This window comes from Xenopus laevis, chromosome 8L (assembly GCF_017654675.1).
Source record: "Xenopus laevis strain J_2021 chromosome 8L, Xenopus_laevis_v10.1, whole genome shotgun sequence".
Taxonomy (NCBI): Eukaryota; Metazoa; Chordata; class Amphibia; order Anura; family Pipidae; genus Xenopus; species Xenopus laevis.
The window spans coordinates 10,012,088-10,025,700 of NC_054385.1; the positions used below are offsets into that span (position 1 = coordinate 10,012,088).

Here is a 13,613-nt window from a genome sequence, read left to right on the forward strand (position 1 = left end):
ATCCCATACCTGTAAAGGCATTTAATGAATATGTGGTGCTGTTACAGTTGCTCCTGCATTTGTGTGCCGATGGTAAGTTGCCATTGGGGAACGTGCGCTGCCAAGAAAAGAGAAGCAGTTGTAGTGGTGACTACTGTACCAAATGTACTGTATGGTCTCACAGTGTGTGTGGCTCATGGTGTGTGGTTGGCTACTGGCTCTGTGGCACAATGGATAGTGCATTGGACTTCTCCTTTAACAAGTTAAAACATTCAAAGATTGAGCATTTGCATCCAGTCAATGTCAACGGTAAAATCCAGTTACGGTTGTTTTTGGCTACAAGCTTATGGTACCAAAGATCTCCTCACCAGTCTTAAAAGTGAGATAGTCTTCCATGTAGAAAACCGTTTGCTTCCAGTGAGTGTACGGAGACTCAGGACTTGTAAGAAAGGCAGTTCTTTTATGGCACCGTGTGAATTCAATGTTGAAATAAGCAACCATGGCATGGACGTAGTCATTTTGTTTCACTTGCAGGCAGAACGGACAGAAAATGGACAAGTTGTCAAGTTTGACAGTATAAATATCAACTTCCTATAAGGCAGGTATTTGAGACAAATTGCTTGGGGTCAACAACATCAACCAGTGGCTCCTTGATGGCTATATCCTTAATGCATAATGTATCAAAACATTTTCCCACCAGTGAATCTTGTAGTCTTTGCATTGTCTATCCTCAATAGCAGTTACATACAGTGTAGCACGATCTGGAAATATTAATCCATCGGGATTCAGTCATTTATCCCATACATAGATAACCGTGTTAAGCTTGGATTCCTAGAATAGACAATAACCCATCCATTCTATAATTATATGATGTCCACTTTTTCTACTGGGAGCTCTACCTCTTCTACTTTGCCTTTGATAATGGTGACAACGTGATCTAGTTTATATGCCTTCATGATTTTAATGGCATATAATTGAGCACTCAATCCCAGTGACATTCTTGGCACCAGCCTTTGCTGCAAACATGCAGAGAATACCTGTGCCACTCCCAGCATCCAACACAACTTTATCTTTAAATAGATGTCTCTTGTGAAACATTGAGTTGCGATAGGTCAGTGTCTGAACTTCATCTTTTAACATCTCCTCATGGATGCCAAAGTGAGCATATGAGTCAAAGTAGTAATCTTTTAAAGTAATGTCTTTTGCATTTGGTTTCACACTGCCCTCAGGCTGAGCACAAGAAACCTCCATGCTGCAGGTACTCGCTTCCGCCATCATTGTGTCAGTCTCCCTCACAAACCTGAAAAAGAACCCAAAAAGCTACACCACCAGCTTTGTACAAGAGAACTGCTATGTATGGCCACCTTTAGACACTGGTCATGTTGTTAAGATAACTAGATGTGCATGTGTTCTGGTTGTAATCACTTACCTTATACCCTTAGGTAGGTGCTCCTGTTTGCTAAAACACCCCAAAGTTTGACTTTACTTTACTACATGCATGCCCACGGTGTGAAGAATGAAGAAACAGAAGAAGATCACTCTGTGGTACTCCTACAGATGAACCAAATTGGGAATTGCATGGCCAAACTGGGGGCCACTGAGCATGATAACATTTTCTAGATCTGTTTTATGAGAAATTACTTGTTAGTAGGAGTTTGGTGTACTGTCTTACTGTGGGTGTGGATCCGGCAACCACAATGGTTGGCTGGTGAGCTATTAGTGACTGGCTCTGTGGCGCAATGGATAGTGCATTGGACTTCTAGTTAAATAAGCTAAGGCATTCAAAGGTTGTGTGTTCGAGTCCCACCAGAGTTGGGTTTTGAGTGCTCCATAGGCAGATTGTCAAAACTAAAAACCATTGCAATATATGTCCTGTGTAGACTTGTGGTGCGCCTAAAGATGAACTAAATTGGGAATTGCTTAGCCAAATTGGGTGCCAGTGAGCTCGTGTGTGTATGTATCCTGGTACCACAATGGTTGGCTGGCTAGCCGCTAGTGACTGGCTCTGTGGAGCAATGGATAGCGCTTTGGACTTTTAGATAATTAACTAAGGCATTCAAAGGTTGTGGGTTTGAGTCCCACCAGAGTCAACTTTTGAGTGCCCCATAGGCAGATTGTCAAAACTAAAAAGCATTGCAATATGTGTCATGATTAGACTTGTGTATGTACCACCCCAGGGTTCTTCTCTAGGAGCACCACAAAGGGACCATCGTCATCCACTTCTTCATTTTTTTGCAGCCTTGGCCAGCACATGTGCAGTAGAGTGAAAATGCTGGGTTTTTGCTATAAGTTTGGCTTCTCACTTTACTACATGCATGCCCACGGTGTGAAGAATGAAGAAGCAGAAGAAGCTCACTCTGTGGTGCTCCTACAGATGAACCAAATTGGGAATTGCATGGCCAAACTGGGGACCACTGAGCCTGATAACATTTTGGAGATCTGTTTTATGAGAAATTACTTGTATGTAGAAGTATGATGTATTGTATGTGCTTTGTGTGAGCGTGGGTCCTGGGGCCACAATAGCGGGTTGGTGCGTGAGTCCTCTGTGGTGTAATGGATAGCACATTGGTCTTCTAGCTACTTAATTGAGACATTCAAAGGTTTTTGGTTTGAGTCCCACAAGAGTCAGCTCTTGTGTGCCCCATAGGCAGATCAAAACTAAAAACTATTGCAATATACAGTATGTCCTGATTAGACTTGTGTACTATGGACCTCTTTTTACTAGTGTTCATCTTGTTTTTTGTCTTCTTAGTTGGCTGGTATCAGTCAGGGATTGTGTGAATCTTGATATCTCACTATACATTGCTTAAACTGGTTGCAAACTAGCATAATTATTTATTCTCAGTATGCATTTGGTTCAACAATAATTGTAGCTCAAATGTTGCTATAACAGTTAGTTCTGCTATACTCCCTCAATTTGCTGGTGTTTTTGTGGCACATTGGCCTTGATAAGTGTCTCTATGACTTGTTCAGAACAGGCCGCAAGGTTGAGCGTTTCTGAATTCGGATATAGGAGAGGATCCTGACTCAATAATTTTCTTTGTAATTGGTAACTTCAATGGTTCCTGAACTGCCAATCTGGCAAGAAGAGGCCAATCTGGCAAGATTGCAATCACCTCCATCTGAGATTAAAGTATCTTCTTCAGCACCCTGAAGATTAAAGGGAATGGGGGAAACAAATATGACCAGAGGTTTGTCCAGTCCTGAGAGAGTGCATCCACTGCCATCACTGATGGTGAAGGGGAAGACCCCATTTGGACATTACCCAATTAAGAGCTTCAGAAACAGTTCCCATTGGAATGGCCCTGCTCAAGGCATCAACTTGACAATTCAAGACTTCTGGAATGTGAACTGCAGTAATATCTAGGAGATGGGATTGAGCCCACATGATGATTGGGAGAGTCTCCTTCAGGAGCCTGGCACTGCCAGTCCCTCCTTATTTCCTTATGTAAGCTACTGCCAAAGCTTTGTCACATCTGATCTTCACTGAAGTGCCTAGGAGAACTGACCTGAAGGATATTCTCGAACTGCTCTTATCTCTACAACATGTGAAGGGAGATGTGATAGATCCCTTCTCCATACTCCCTGAGCTTGTGTCCCCACTGTATGGGCTCCCCAGTATATGACAGATGCATCTATATAGACCTCTATCACCTCCCAGCTGTCCCATTTTTCGCAGGACAGTCCTGATTTTCACAGCTCAACCCACAGTCCTGGGTTTGTAAAGGAAATGTCCCAACTTTCTCTTTGATCGCCTGCACTGACCAGCCAGAAAAAGATACAATGTTTCTCACTTAATTGGCTTTTTGCAAAGAGCCCAGAGTAGACACTTAGATACTTTTGTAACAATTTAAGATAAGCAGGTAACAATTTAAGATAAGCAGGTCTCTTGGGAGAAGTAAGACTCACAGCTTAAAGGGCAATTCACCTTCATTAGCAAAACTGTAATAACACATAAAAACCACAGAAATGTGTTCAAACTTTCATAACCTGCCAAATTTTGTAAAATGTGCATGGTAATTAGGGGGTGTGGCCACAAAATGGGTGTGATCGAAGCATTTTCACCATGCTCCACGCATCAAATATTTTTGTTTCTCTTCCTATTACCAAAAGGTATGCGCTATACAGTCTGAATCTTCCAGGAAAAAAACCCTGTAGAAGATCACTGGGCTCTGCCACCAGAACAGGTGGATTTTGAAATTCAAAGATAAACTATTTTTGTGGCTCCAATCCTTGTGATATTGGTCCCAATGGGCAAGGAACCCACTTCTGAATAGGTCTCATCCTCCATCTCACCCACATTACTAGACTTATGGTGGATTTCAGTAATCCTAGAAAACTCTTGCCTGGATAAAAGTGAAAGTCCTCAAATGTTTTGTCTCTGAGCCAATATGAGATATCATCTGAGGTGAAAGAGTAACCAGATCTATCATAGTATCGAAGAGAGCCCCCAAATACACCATCAAATGTCTCTTTCCCTTATTGAGGATCCATCCGAACAATGTAGAATTGCTTTCACCTGAGCAACATGCTCCCTTAAAATCTTTGGATTTCTTACAACAATCAAGAGGTCGTCCAGGTAATGGTACACTTCTATCCCCTGCAACCTCAGCTGAGTGATGAATACTTCTAGGACCTTGGAGAATCTTGGAAAGATCTTTCCCAAGTGGAAAGATCCTGATATGCAGATTTAGAGGCTCTAGGCTCCATAGAAGTTGTTGGCTGTCTCAAGGTGTCAGACACTGTCTCCTTAATCCATAACATAATAGTCTCTTGATTAAGGGGAACTGAAGGAGCAGACACATCCTGCTGAGTAACAGAAGACTGACTGTCCTTATCATACGAGGCATAATCTTGAAATCATGGCTGACATAATCTTCTGTTTTTCATCGCTGAGTTGTCACATGCTCTGCAGAGTCCGACTTCTGTACTCTCCTCCCTTCTAAGGTGTTTCCTACTCCAAGATTCTTTGGCAGGGACAGAGTAACTGCAAATAGAGAAATTGAGTACTGAGATCAAAGAAAATCGCTGCACACAGGTAATGCTGGCAGTGTAAAACTCTTGCTTTAAGTTTATTGCAGCATGCAACTTTTTGGAGTTAACCCCTTTATCAAGCATGATGCTCCGATACCTCCATCACTGGGCACCAGGGAGTCATTTCTTCAGGAAGGCCAGGGTGTGCGTTTACAACCAGACATTTTCCTCTTTTTGTAGATGCCTTTAATAAGAAAACAGAGGTAGCTGGCAAGGCTCTCACCCAGATGATTTGGAGGCGGCACATCTACTGGCAGCCGGATCTTTGCTGAATCAAGTGCACTCTAGGGCAGAGGCAAATGGCTGCTTTAACTTGAAAAAGCGCGCTGATAATGTCACTGCCAAAGCTAATATGCGCACCAACAACAAGAAAAAACCCTGCCGTATGGGGTTACCGCACAACTAGGCTATTCGTGGAGCTTCAGTTGGAGAGAACCAGCAAGAACTGCACCCAGTAATCGAATCCTTTTGGATCGCTCAATGCCCAGTCTGCTAATTTACTGACAGCAGAAACAAAATACGGGGGAGGATTGGAGGAGAGGACATTTATGCGTGTTGGGGTGTGTGTTTCTTCTGTATTACTGACGGGGAGCGCTAACCCAAGGGTAATTGATTGTACTGCCGGGGATGACCAGGAAAGACAGATTGCCAAAACTAAAAAGTGTTGCAACTGATGAATTGGTACTGATTAGACTTGTATATGTGCTCCCCCCCCCTCATGGCATCTGTTTTCCTTAAACGTTGTACCACCAGACCAGGGTACTTTCACATGTGTTTAATATGTATATCTAATCAAGCACTCACACTTTTCTAATATGGAGCACGTATGTTTGAGACCTTTGTGAACATTTTTGCACTTTCTAAATTGTAATGACTTTGTATACTGTTTTGTACACTAATAACCACTAGATGGCGCAACAGGATAACAAATGGGTTGTTAATGTGGTTTGTCAGCTTGATAGGTCTGTATAGTCTGAAATGTTGCTGTAATGCCATAAATGTGCAATACAAGTATTGGATCCGTTATCTGGAAACCCATAATCCACAAAGGTTATCTCCCATTGACTCCATTTTATCCATATAATCCAAATTTTTAAAAATGATTTCCTTTTTTCTCTGTAATAATAAAACAGTCCCTTGTACTTGATCCCAACTAAAATATAATTAATGCTTATGGGAAGCAACACCAGTCTTTTGGGTTTATTTAATGTTTCCATGATTTTCTAGTAGACTTAAGGTATAAATATTCATAAAGTTATAAAGTGATAAATTACATAAAGATCCATTATCCTGAGCATTCTGGATAACAGGTCCCATACCTGTAAAGGGATTTAATGAATATGTGGTGCTGTTACAGTTGCTCCTGCATTTGTGTGCCGATGGTAAGTTGCCATTGGGGAACGTGCGCTGCCAAGAAAAGAGAAGCAGTTGTAGTGGTGACTACTGTACCAAATGTACTGTATGGTCTCACAGTGTGTGTGGCTCATGGTGTGTGGTTGCCTACTGGCTCTGTGGTACAATGGATAGTGCATTGGACTTCTAGTTGATCAAGCTAAGGCATTCAAAGTTAGTGGGTTTGAGTTCCACCAAGTCTGCTTTTTAGACTGGGGAAGAGATAAAATTCCAACTTATTAATCACTGGTCCATATGTGAGTCCCTTTCTCAGCCATTTGACAAGAGTGCACCATAGAGAGATTGTCAACACTGAAAAGCTTTCCAACTGATGTCCTGATTAGACTTGTGTATGATTTCTCTCATAGGCCTTTCACCTGTCTTCCTATACATTGCTCAAACTGGTGGAATTATTTATCTGTAGATTTATATTTGCCCAATTTATTTTCAGTATGTATTTGGTGCAACAATGATTGTAGCTGAAATGTTAGTTAGTTATGTTATAGTCAGGGACTTCTGCTGGATTTACTGTGGCACAATGACTAGTGTGTTAGCTTTAAAAGTGAAAGGTTTTCTTAGGTTGTGAGTTTGATTCTTACCTAAGTCATTCTTTCTTTGTATCTAATGCACCAAGATAGATAATTGGGAGCACCTTCCACTGGATGGAAAGAGAAACAAATATATGGTGTGTAGAGTCAAGTGAAGTATTAATTAACCAAATACAAAAAAATGACCCATTTAGCTGCACCCACCCAGTGTATAGAGAGTCCCAATGAACATATATTGAAAATGTAACTTTTTCAAGTCAGTGCATTAACACCCTCCAACAGAAATCACTTTGCCCAGATAGATACAAAGTTGCAGGAATTGCAGAAAACCAAAATAGACCCCATCACTAATGAGTATTCACTGTACATGAGCTTTGTCAAAGGCTGAAGTGGTGCCGGGAAGAGCACGTCTATAAATGACTCCAAATCTGTTTGTCAATTTCAAACCAGACAATCATTGAAGCAAAATTGAAGCAAAGTAGGAGTAGAAGCACCTCATATATACAATGTACTTATCAGACTCTTCCTGGTTAATAGAATAAACTTCCCCTCTGCTGAAAGTATCAAGTAAAAAGGAAACAGGTCACAAAGTGTTACACAAATGTAACAGATTATATTCATGACAACGTATCCTTATAGAACAAATGTGAATTCACCAAAACTACTGTGAGTGCATCTGTTTATATTGTTCATTCAATCTCCAGGAATCCAGAGGTGCAGGATAATAAGTAAAGATATTAAATAAAAATATTCATAGTGATACTTTCATTGAAGCCATGGGGGATTAGGGCATTCATCACAAAAATACATTCACTCTCTTTGGCTAAAGTCCCCCATACACGGGCCGATAAAAAGCTGCAGACAGACCGAGTCAGCAGCTTATTGGCCCATGTGTGGGGCCATCAGACGGGCTTCCCTGATCGATATCTGGCAGAAAGTCGGGCAGATGTTGATCGCTAGGGTAAAAAAATCCTGTCGGGTCGAGGCCGATTTAATCCAGTCCAAAGCATTATCAATGCTGGACACGTGTCCTAGGATTCTTTTTTGAAAAACATGATTAGTTTTACCGATGTAGATGTTATTACAGGGGCAGGTAAGTATATAGATGACACTGTCTGTAGTACATGTAATACTTTGTGTAATGCTGTGTCCTTTACCAAATCTATCCATTACTGAAGATTGGTTATACATATAACCACAGGCTCTACATTTACCACACGGGAATGTGCCCATTACATTATGTTGATTTGCTTGCCTGTTTATTGAAATGACTACTGACTAAGCAGTCTCACAAATTCGTCTGCTTCCTCTGAAGTTACACCCCTGGGTCCACAATGGGTGGTCTGCACTTGACTGGCTCTGTGGCACAATGGATAGTGCATTGGCCTTCTAGTTAATTAAGCTAAGGCTTTCAAAGGTTGTGGGTTTGAGTCCCACCAGAGTCTGTTTTTAGACTGTGGTGGAGATAAAATTGCAAGTTGTTAATCACTGGTCCATATGTGAGTCCCTTTCTCAGCCATTTGACAAGAGTGCACCATAGAGAGATTGTCAACACTGAAAAGCTTTCCAACTAATGTCCTGATTAGACTTGTGTATGATTTCACATGTCTCCTTTATGGTGGCTCTGCTTTCAGTGGTGGAACTACCGGGGGAGCGGGGAGGGGCGGGGCCCGGCTGCGCGTCACGCACCAGGGCCCGCCTCCCTCTAGGATCGCTACTGTCTGCTTTCCTCTGTGTATGGCCTTTTGTTCTAGTGTTCAGCTTGTATTCTGTGTTCTTAGTTGTCTGGTCTCAGTCAGGGATTGTGTGAATCTTGATATCTCACTATACATTGCTCAAGTTGGGTGTAAACCAGTAGAATTATTTGTCTTTTTATATGTTGTCCAATTTATTCTCAGTCTCTATTTGGTGCAACAATAATTGTAGCTGAAGTGTTGCTATAAAAGTTAGTTCTGTTATACTTCATTTATCTGCTGGAGATTCTGTGGCACAATGGCTAGTGTGTTAACCTTCAAGATATAAGGTTTCTTAGTTTGTGAGTTTGATACCTGCCTGAGGCAGTCTTTGTATCTGTCTATATACTGTATAACCTGCTGTTACATTCAATGGACAGTACGTTAGCTTCAATGTAGTTAGAGCAAGTTATACAAAGCTGTGTGTTCAGATTCCCCAGAGTTACATTCTAACCATGTATAATCATTGGTCCATATATGAGCCCCTTCCTAAGCCAGGACTGCAGTGCACCATAGACAGTTTGCCAGAACTAAAAAGCTTTCCAACTGATGTCCTGATTAGACTTGTGTATGATGTCCCCCCGATGGCCCTGCTTTCCTCTATGTATGGGACCCTTTTCCTTAGTCATCAACTTGTATTCTGTGTCCTTAGTTGTCTGGTCTCAGTGGGACTGTGTGAATCTTGATAACTCACTATACCATTGGGTACCATTGGGCAGAGTAACTTTTTGGTCCTTTAGATTTTGCCTGACTTTAGTATTCTATTTATCTTGCAGCAAGCAGCTCTGTGCTACAATGGAACATGTCTTGGTCTTCAAGAAAACAAGGTAAGATATCCCATTCTTTGAGTCACTGAGGAAATTGTCACTCTATGGTCGAGTCTATTTGTGCCGTGGGAGGACTAGGAAAGGCAAGAATGATGGTGGTGCAAAACTTCCCTGATAACCATCACTGACCTGGGGAAGAAAATGTAGAGATTCAGTTCACTGCGGGGGCCTAATGGTTTTCCACACATTTATGAGCAAGAGATTTTAGAAGTTTAGGTAAGCTCTGTAAGCTCTGTTGGCTGGGAGGGCTCTTGAAATTGGTGTCCAAACTGGGTGTCACTTAGCATACCAGCAGTTTGGAGCTCAAATTCTCTATGTTATGACAAAACGTTTGTTAGGTAGAAATGTGATATACTGTACTGTCTCTCGGCATACACGGGTGCTGGAGCTCTTAGGGGCCGTGGTGCAATGGATAGCACGTTGGGCATGATATTCAAAGGATGTTTGGTTTGAGTCCCACCACAATTGCCTTTCGACAGAGGTAACACCCAGCTTGTTAATCATAGGAGGTCAATATGTGAGGCCCCTTCCTGAGTGCACCAAAGACAGATGGACAAAACTAAAAAGCGGTCCAACTGATGTCCTGATTAGACTTGATTATGTCGGCTGAGAGAATCTGCTTTGTGCCCCATCTCTATTGATTTTAATAAAACCTGTTCTGTTCTATTCAGTCAGTTACATGCAGAGGAGCGGCACGGAGGTCGGTCCAAGAATATCTGCTTTTGTGTTCTTGCTGAAAGACTGACGTAATGTACTGTCTCACAGTGTGTGTGGGTTGTGGCTATGCAGGTGCCTTTGTGGTACAGTGACTGTTTCATTGGACTTCTAGTTGATCAAGCTAAGATTTTCAATGGTTATGGGTTTTAGTCCCTTACATTATGAATGCCAGGTGCAGATAAACCCAACTTGGTGTCTTTGGTCTATATGTGAGCCCCTTACTGAGCCATTTCACAGGAGCACACCATTAATAATTTCACTGGTGGTGGCAAGTGAAACTTTTTCCATGGGCTGGTACTCATAGAAAAATGGTACCAGTGTGGGTGTTTCTATAGCAACGCCTTGGCTGCCATCTTTCTTAGGTTTTGCAGTCATCCTTGGCTAAAACGTAGGCTATGGCACACAGAACTGTAGGCTCCACTGCTCTCAACATTTTTGCAGGCTGAAATAAGCGGATCTGCTCCATGTCCAATCTCTCATGATCTGAATTAGATTCAAGCAGGCTGAGAGTAGTGGAGCCTACAGCTCCGTGTGCCCATAGCTGTATAGTTGAACCTGTCTGTTAAAGTAAAACTGGAAATTTTTACTCTATTGTGTATGCTGGTGACAAACAAGTATTTGTTGGTGGAAGAACTGATGTACTATATGATCTCGCAGTGGGTGGTTATGAGCAAACGGTTGGCTCTGTGGTGCAACAGATAGAGCATTGGACAGCTAGTTGGTCATGCTAAGCTTTTGGGTTTGAGTCCCACCAGAGTCAGCTTTTGAATGCCCAATCCAGATATAACCTGACTTGTTAGTCTTTGTTCTGTATAAGAGCCCCTTCTTGAGCCATTTGACAGGAGTGCACCATTGATAGATTGCCAAAACTAAAAGGCCAATGTTCTGATTATATTTGTGAATGAGTTCAATGACAGGATTCCCTTGTGTCTCTCCTCCTTATAGTGGCACTGCCTTCTCCTATGACTGACCATCTTTCCTCTAGGGATCTCTGGCATTGTGTGACAAAGCTGGGTTTTTGGAGCACCACGAAGGGATCATCTTCTTCCACTTCTTCATTCTTTGATGGACCAGGACAGCACATGCAGAATAGAGTGAAAAAACTGGATATTTCCTTTAATTTTAGCTTTTTACTTTACTGAGCATGCAAACCTGGAGTGAAGAACAAAGACGTGGAGGAAGATCACACTGTGGCGCTCCTATAGATTTACCAATTTGGCGGGTATAAGCCTGAACTGGGTGCGGCTGAGGATACTCACATCAAGTTCACTGTTAATACCTGTAAATGGTAGAATAAATTAATGAACTGTATGTAAGTAGGTAAGAACATTATGTTACTGGCTCTGTGGCGCAATGGAGAGCGCTTTGGACTTCTAGATGTCTGTGATAAGTTATTCAAAATTTCTGGGTTCTAGTCCACCAGAGTTGCCTTTTGAATGCCAATGCAGATAAAACGTGACATGTTAGTCATTGATCTATATGTGAGCCCCCTTCCAGAGCCATATTACTTGGAGTGCACTGTTGATAGTTTAATGGGGGGCTGCCAAAATATTAAAAACCTCAGTGGATTGGCTTGTCTTCCTATTACAATACACTAGCCCAGGGAGTTTCTATAGTAGTGTCTTGTGTATAATATATTGTGTATGACTCCCACTTGCCCCCCTGATGGTGACAGCGCTTTCCTCTCTGTAAGCCCTTCTTTCTCCTTGTGATCAGCTTCTAATTTGTGTTCTTAGTTGGCCATTTCACTTAGGGTTTGTGCGAATTGGCAGAATTCGCTATCTGAAACTCTTTGTACATTTTATTTTGAGTATGTATTTGATGAAACAATATAGCAGAGTAACTTTTTGGACCTTAGATTTTGCCTGATTTGAGTATTTTATTTCTCTTGCAGCAAGCTGGCTCTGTGCTATGATGGAATGTACCTTGGTCTTCTACAAAACAAGGTAAGATGTTCCATGGTTTCAGTCACCCTGGATTGGTCTTTATATTCATTCTGTCTCTTCATCTATAAGGCTCTAACCCACAGGACCTCCAGAAGTTAAAGTAAGGTTGTCAAAAGTTGTGGATGTGAATTTTCAGATAATGTGATCACTGGTGAATAAGTGGGCAGCCATTTGGTTGTCTGTTTTTGGGAAATTGGGAATTATGTGAAACTGCCTTGGGCCTTGCCCAAAATAACATTTTGATATGTTCAATGGTTCCTGAACTGCAAAATGTTTTAGAAGAGGCCAATCCTGCAAGATAGCAGTCACCTCCATCTGAGATGAAAGTATTTTATTCAGCACCCTGAAGATTAAAGAGAATGGGGGAAACACATATGCCCAGAGGTTTGTCCAGTCCTGAGTGAGAGCATTCACTGCCGTTACTGATGGCAATAGGACTCTGGAAAAGGTTTGGATTTTGAAATTCTGCTCTGAGGCCATCAAGTCCACAAGAGGAAGAATTTGGACGTAACCCAATTGAAGACCTTAGGACACAGTTACACTCTGCTTTGCAGAGCCCTCTTCATACCTCCTAACTGTCCCGTTTTTCATGGGACAGTCCTGATTTTGACAGCTAAACACACAGTCCTGGGTTGTTACTGAAATGCCTTACATTTCTCATTGATCTCCTGCACTGTACAGCCAGAAAAAGATAAAATGTTTCTTACTTAATTGGCTTTTTGCAAAGAGCCCAAAATAGATACTTAGATACTTAGTAACAATTTAAGATAAGCAGGTCTCTTGGGAGAACTTAGACTTACAACTTAAAGTGCAATTCACCTTCATTAGCAAAATTGTAATAACCCATAAAAACCACAGAAATGTGTTCAAACTTTCATAACCTGCCAAATTCTGTAAAATGAACATGATAATTAGGGGGTCTGACCATAAAATTGGCATGATTAAAAAATTTCACAGCGCAGCAAATCCTTTTGTCCCTCTTTCAATTTCCAAAATGTTGGGCTGAATACTCTATCCAGTCTGGTTCTTCCATGAGAAACTCCCAGCAGAGGTTCACTGGGCTCTGCCACCAAAACAGGTGGATTTTGAAATTTGCAGTTAAACACAATTCCTGAGTTCTCTTTGGTACTGATTAGACTTGTATATGTGATCTCCCTGCCCCCTCCCCCTCATGGCAGCCATTTTCCTTAAACATTTTCCACCAGACCAGGGTACTTTCACATGTGTTTAATATGTATATCTAATCAAGCACTCACACTTTTTTAATATGGAGCACGTATGTCTGAGACCTTTGTGGACATTTTTGCACTTTCTAAATTGTAATGACTTTGTATACTGTTTTGTACACTAATAACCACTAGATGGCGAAACAGGATAACAAATGAGTTGTTAATGTGCGTCCATCAGCTTGATAGGGCCGTATGGTCTGAAATGTTG

The 13,613-nt window shown here is 41.6% G+C and overlaps 1 non-coding gene and 1 pseudogene across 1 annotated transcript; one reads left to right on the forward strand and one right to left on the reverse strand.

Moving 5' to 3' along the window:
• Positions 1 to 300: 300 nt before the first annotated feature.
• LOC108704703 lies at positions 301 to 1,269 on the reverse strand (annotated as a pseudogene).
• Positions 1,270 to 1,980: 711 nt separating this feature from the next.
• Positions 1,981 to 2,069, forward strand: trnak-uuu. Its single transcript is given in 2 exon segments — positions 1,981 to 2,017; positions 2,034 to 2,069. It is a non-coding gene; the product is annotated as a tRNA-Lys (tRNA).
• The last annotated feature ends 11,544 nt before the right edge of the window (positions 2,070 to 13,613 follow it).